This window comes from Cavia porcellus, unplaced genomic scaffold (assembly GCF_034190915.1).
Source record: "Cavia porcellus strain 051 isolate PalLab524CR breed Dunkin Hartley unplaced genomic scaffold, mCavPor4.1 scaffold_8, whole genome shotgun sequence".
Lineage (NCBI taxonomy): Eukaryota > Metazoa > Chordata > Mammalia > Rodentia > Caviidae > Cavia > Cavia porcellus.
The window spans coordinates 54,182,619-54,189,373 of record NW_026947491.1 but is presented as its reverse complement, the minus strand read 5'-3'; the positions used below and the strand labels follow the sequence as shown (position 1 = coordinate 54,189,373).

General features: G+C 34.1%; 1 pseudogene; it reads right to left on the bottom strand.

Moving 5' to 3' along the window:
- Positions 1–2,705: 2,705 nt before the first annotated feature.
- Positions 2,706–6,509, bottom strand: LOC101789365 (small nuclear ribonucleoprotein E-like; annotated as a pseudogene).
- Between the last annotated feature and the right edge of the window lie 246 nt (positions 6,510–6,755).

Below are 6,755 nucleotides of genomic sequence, written 5' to 3'. Positions count from 1 at the left end.
ACTCTTATTCCGTGCTGATTTGAATTATGCTTATGTTTAGTCATTTGTGGATGGAAATTCACTCTGCTTGTCCTAAATGTAATATTATCCATGGTTTTGTTTTAGATTGTTCAGTTTTTCTGTAAACCTACCTCTGTATGGAAGTTCACTCTCCTGTGAGCTTTGCCAACTGAAATGTTTTTTAATTTTTATCTTTGAAGTTTCACTGAGTTGAATACAAAATTTAAATTGGAAATAATTTTTCAATAAAAGTTAAAGGACATTGTGCTATTTCTTCTAGCTTGTAGGGTTAATATTTAGAATGCAAATGCCATTCCTTCTATGGGATGTATTTTCTCTTTGAAAGTTTTTTTTTTTTTTTAACATTTGCAGATCCTGATTGGAACTGAAAGAGATTAAGTGAAATATGTGAAGCACAGAATACTTCACATTCTCATTATATGTGGAAGCTAAAATTTTAGATCTCAGAAATTAGGGAATAGCAAAGTGGCTGTCTGAGTCTGGGAGGAGTGATGAGAAGGAGGGGTGGAGAGAAAATAGTTAAGGGGTGCAGGGGACCAACTGGATGAGAAAAGTAGTTTCTAAGGTTTTATAGCATAGTAACATAACTATGGTTGGTGACAAGTAATTGAATATTTCATGGTAACTAGTAAGGAAGACTTTGATTGTTCCAAATGTAAAGAAATGATGTTGTCTGAGGGACAGATATTCCAAGTACCCTTATCTGATCATTACACACTGCACATGCTTTGAAATGCTGCTTGTACCCCATAAATATAATTATAGTATACTAGGATAATACTAATAATAGTACAGTTACTATGTGTAAATTTAAAATATGTATTAAAAATGTAAAAAAATTAAAAGGTTCTGGGTTCATTCCTAGTACCAAAAACAAAACAAAATAAAACCAAAAAAACAAAACAACAACAACACCAAAACCCTCATTGTGGAGTTGGCTATTTACTGCAAGAGTAAGTTTCATGTAAGCTCTGTCCCCGCCTTGCCCATTTTGCCCTATTTTAAATGCATCTTTCCTTGACCTTCCAACATATTGCAATGCAACACAAAGATGCTACCAAATTCTAGCATCATACTCTTGGACTGTCCAGTTTCCAAAACGACAAGCCAAATAAACTTCTGTTATTTTTATAAATTATTTCTTTAGTATTCCATTCGAGTAGCAGAAAATATACTAAGACAGATATTATCATTATCAAACATAGTGATTCTGATAAGATGCAGAATCTTCCTGCTAGGTATATTACTCAGAAAGTATATTAAAACTTATGTTCTTGTTAAGAGTTGACCCAATAATTCAAGAAAATGTTGTCATTTTGACAGAAAGAAATTAAACTAGTTTTGCATGAGTGTATTATTGATACTGAAGATAATTTAAAAAACAAACATTGCAAATAAAACAACCATCCAATCTTAACCAATTTTGACTGTAATACAAGATTTTATTTTATACTATTTATGTGCATTCGGGCTTTTCTTATACTTTCTCCTTCTAGATCAACTGTTTTATTTTAGGAGAAAATCACTTACAGTTCCCTTAAAAATAAAAACACTTCCGTAAATAATGTGCACAAAGCTGAATATTTAATTCTATATAAATTATAAAGTAGCTATAAACTTATTTGAACAGTAGAACTTTTTAGACAAAAATATACAGTGTTATAATGATTACTTTGAAAATGACTTTTTATTAAATTAAAATTGTATTTTTGCTACAGATTCATCCAACTTACAGTGTGTGAAATTTTTGAAACATTTATGTTACATTTTTATGAAAGTACTTTTTAATATTGAAACCATAAAGCTTATTTGTCTCTTAAGTTAACATAGCTTTTTAAAATGTGTTGTCACTTATTTATATTTTGTTAACTTTCCCTTGCTGTGAAAAAAATACTTTAGATAAACAACTTGAAGGAAGAAAGGTTAGTTTGGCTCATAATTTCAATGATTTCATTCAGTGTTCACTTGGGTGTGTTTCTCTTGGGTTTATGACAAGGTAAAGCATCATATTGGGGAATGTGATAGAGCAAAGCTTCCTTGGTTTATGAGAACCAAGAGGCAAAGAGAAGAGGAAAGGACTATAAATCAGATGCCCTCAATTATGTAACTTCGTTCTGAGTCTTAACCACCTAAAACAGTGATAGTGAACTTCTCAAAGAATGAGTCCCAAACTGCAACCAAACACCCATTTATTTATTACAAAGCACTAATACTGAAAAAACCTGAATGCTGAGGTTTTAATTTTTAAAAAACCCTCAATTTTCAATGTCTTCTGCCTTAAAAACACAGTAACATTCATGCCATAGGTTCACCACCACTGACCTAAGAGTTCAGCTTTCCAGTATCATGGCAGGCTGGCTACTAAGCCTTCGGCATATGCATAAATAAATGTACCAACATGAGCTTTCATTCTAAAATTTTATCAATGAGTTTCACGTACGCATACATCTTTTCAATTAATACAAGCATTAACTCTATTTCATATTTTTAAAAAAATATATAGTTTTAGATAAAAACCCTACATTTATTGGCCTCCAGTAATAACATAAAGTAGTCAAAACAATATGGACAAATGTTTTACAAATACTCCCACTTAAGGCAACCACTTAACCAGCTGCCTTTTTAACATATTATCATAATTGCCATTGTCTCACGTCGCTGCTTTCTTAATTTATTGATTATTTCTAGTTGGAGACACTTTATAGCAGACTAATATTATCTCCTTTCATCATGATCTGACCCAGTTGTTTTGTTGACTTTGTTTTAGAACAATTTTCTTCTGCATCATCTAATACAAGGTTCATGTACTCAAAACCAATCACACAGCTCTCTATGTACATATGCAGTTGCTCATTTAGCCACCTGGGATCTGTTCTGCAAGTATCTGAATATGACGTTGATTGGCTGCACCATCACCTTCTGCACTTGCTGGCTCATGGTGGAATCTGACAAAGACCACACCAACCTAAAATTACACTTTTAGAAGGTGAAATGAGTTAAAGTGTTGTGCTTAATTTGAATCTTAAAGCTTCCCATAACTATTTGTGCAGAATATTAACCAGTATGTAATTACATGGAAACATTTTTCATTCTAAAGTGGTTGACTTTGTATTCCCAAGTTACTTGAAAGCACCAGATAGGGCAAGGGTGTAACAGCTTTAGTGTAGAGAACTGAGAGGTAGGAGAAGGTCTGCCAGAAGCCTCTACATAAGAGAGTAAATTTGAAGAAGAACACACCAGAGAATTTCAGAGCTTAAGACAAGACTGAAAGTTAAAGTGAAGATCGAGATGAAGAAGTGGAGGTGATGAGGAAATATCTTTGCCATTTGGGGGAATTTCAAACATTTAAAAGCCACTGGTGTCCTATATTATCTTCAGTAAAATTGTACCAAGTAAAAAGGAAGCCGAGATAATGACATAGGAGGGGAACATATAATCAACAGAAATCTTCACAGGAGGAAAATCAGAAGAATGCCAATTCCCATGGAGAAAGTAACACAAATTTAGCAACATAAAAAGGAAATTATGGTCAAAATCACTATAAATGACATATCTATTCAAAGACAATCTAATTGAGCTCCCTGCAAATGAGAAGCAAAGAAACCATGTTTTGCCAGAGAACTAATTTGAGGTCTCAATGAGATTTTCCAATTTTCTAAACCAATGGTACCTTTCAAACAAAGAAGCTTGGGTATGTAATCCGGCCTCAAGAATATATTTAGAATCATAAGAATCAAAATTTGTTTTCCATAACTAAAGTAGGGAAAAGTCTGAGGCACTGGAACAGGAGTCCAACTCACTAATAGAGCTAGTCAGGGTTAAAAGGCCCGCCCCTGATGGCCTCAGTGAATTTCAGGCATCCAGTGATGAATCTCATCTGGATGAGGCAGCACAAACACTTTGATAGGAAAAATGAAGCAGATGGAATTAAAGAAAAATAACTTTTAAAAAATTAATAAGTAGGAGAGATTGAATTCAATTCCATATAACAAATATTAAATGGTTTGGTTTTTAGCTATTAGGATGAGGGAGCCACCAGATAAGAAATTACTAAGAATGTTTAGGATAAAATAAAAAGAACCCTTGCTAAAATGGCTTGGCAAGATTCATGTTGAAGTGGGCTTTACAGGTCAGGGAGAGGTAAGTGAACTGTAGGGTTCAAAGGGACCTGGCTAAATTTCATCACCAAAGGAGTTCTTGTCAGTTACTATAGCATTTATGAAACTACACAGAAAAATGTCTTAAGTACAAATCTAAAATGTCTAAACATATTTCATTGTGAATAAAGTTTTTGTCTGAGGTCAAACTACTTGGTTGGAATTATAACTCTATTCATATTTAACTGTTGACTTTGCTTTCATTTGGACATTGTTCCTATTAAGTCATTTGCTGGAAGTTTGTTCTGCAGTGTTAATGCACTGCAATATGGCAGGAGTGATAAGAGATAAGGCATAGTGGGAGGTTATTAAGTCATAAGCATATTATCACTGTGAGGGGATTGTCTTTCTCAAAAGACTCTATCTGTTCCCTTGAGAATGGGCTAAGTCTCACAAAAGGATTGGAATAGTTAATCTGAGAAGGAATTGTTATAAAACAGAACATTACTTCACTGTCTGTCTCTTGCATACATAACTAACTTTTCCATATAGTGTTTATTTTTCAGTTTCTTTGAAAGGCCGTCATCAAAAATTAGAGCAGATACTGGTGCCATCTTCTTAAAATTCCTTACTTTCGAAACTGTCAGGCAGAGTAGCCATCTTTTCTCATAAATTTAATCTAAACTTCATTTTTTAAACTAAAATCAAAATATTTCACCTTGCATCAAATTATTTATACAACAGAGGAAAGAATTCCGATGCTAAATAAAATAATTTATATACATCATTGGGCACTTACTCAGCTCTGCAAATAATGAATATATCACATAAAAGCAAAAGAGTAAATGTTCTGCATACTCCATGATTGATATATTGACTTTCACAAATTAGAGCAGCAGAAGATTTTATTTGACTGTGTGAACCTAATGGGTTGGTAACATTCTGGATTGTCATACGTACTAATCCCTCCTTTCAGAAATTTTATTTCATGAAGACTGCACAATTTATAATATATATATATATATATATATATATATATATATATATACATAGGTAATTAAAGTATGCACACGTGTTGATCTCTATAAGAATTACAGCCACAACACTGTCTATCCATGCTTACTGACTGCTTAGGGGAGTACAGAGTAATGCATGACTTAGCTGTTCTATTGTCTTTATTAGCATTCTTCTGAAGAATCACTGGAGCATTTTCTATATTTTTGTAACAAACAATTAATTCATTTCTTGGGCTGGAAACTTTTAGAAAACTAAAGTGATGCAAATGAGGATTTTGAAGTAAGAGATTAAAAGGATTTTAGGACATGACTTCAAAATTCTTACCTTGCAGTTTCCACTAAACTCATTGTTGATTAGAAGTGACTGTCAATCAGTTCCAACCACTACCTCAACTTGAAAGATCCTCCTTAATTCAAGCTTTTTATTCTAGATACAGTAAGACTTGCTTTTCTTCCTCTCATGTGCTCCCATGGTTTTCAGAGGTGCTCTCCCTTTGCTTTGTAAGCAAAACTCAGGGTTGTTTTATCAAGAAGGTTATGTTGGTGATATTTGGTGAGCTAGCATTCAGCAACCCTCTGGTAATTTAGGAAACAAACCAATAAGATAGAATAGTTATCAGAGGAAAAAATTATCCTGCGTCTTAGGCAAAAGCAAAGAAAAGTGGGTCTTTTTCTCTGTAAGAAAGAAAAACACAATTTTCCCTTCACTTCTCATTAACTCTGTGTTTTAATGAGTTTCTGTAATAAACAAATTAGTAGGAGAAAAACAAGATTATTGGGGATTCCCAAGGAAAATTTTGAAGTGTATGGCTTTATAGGTATTCCAGCTTACGAAGCATGTTTAGCAAAGAACAATGATATTTTAAAAAGTGACAATGTTACCAAGTTTGGGCGGGCTGAAATCTCCTTGTGATTTCTGGATTCCTTTTCTCCAAAGTAAAGAAATACTGAAGAAAAGTGCAAATGGTAGCAAATTTTATATTTATTAAAGGTAGGTAAAGAAAATCAGGCTCTGAAGAGTGAGTTTGGGCAAAACAAATGCAGGGAGAAATAGAGTATCTCTGTAGTGTAAGAGTAGGCTCCTGTGAAAGGATGTGATAATAACCTCACTGACAGATGTCTTAATTTTCTTGTGCTGAGTCAAAATACCCAATGCCAAAATTTAAAGGAGAAAATGTTGTTTGGATCACAGTTTGTAGAGGTTTAAATTCATACTTGGGAGGCTCCAGGACATGTTGGCCTGGCAAAGTGGTCTCACAGAGGAGAAAGTACACAGCAGGCAGAAGACAGCAAAACACTGACGTAGCAAACAGAAAGGGAAGAAGCAAACAGCGAGTAACAAGTGATGACCCTCTTTCTGTCCCTTATATTCCATCCAGACTCCACACCTATGGGGCAGGTAACACGTCCACAGTGGAACACCCCTAATCCCACCCAGAACTACACCAAACCAATCAGTGGACCAATTTAATAATTACACACCCTTTGACCCAGCATCACACACTTAACCTTGGCATCACATACTGTAGATCTAGCTCTGAAAATCCCCACCTATGAACACCTGAGGCTTTGGGTTACATCTATATACTATGATGCCACTTGTCCTCTTATCGTATCTCGT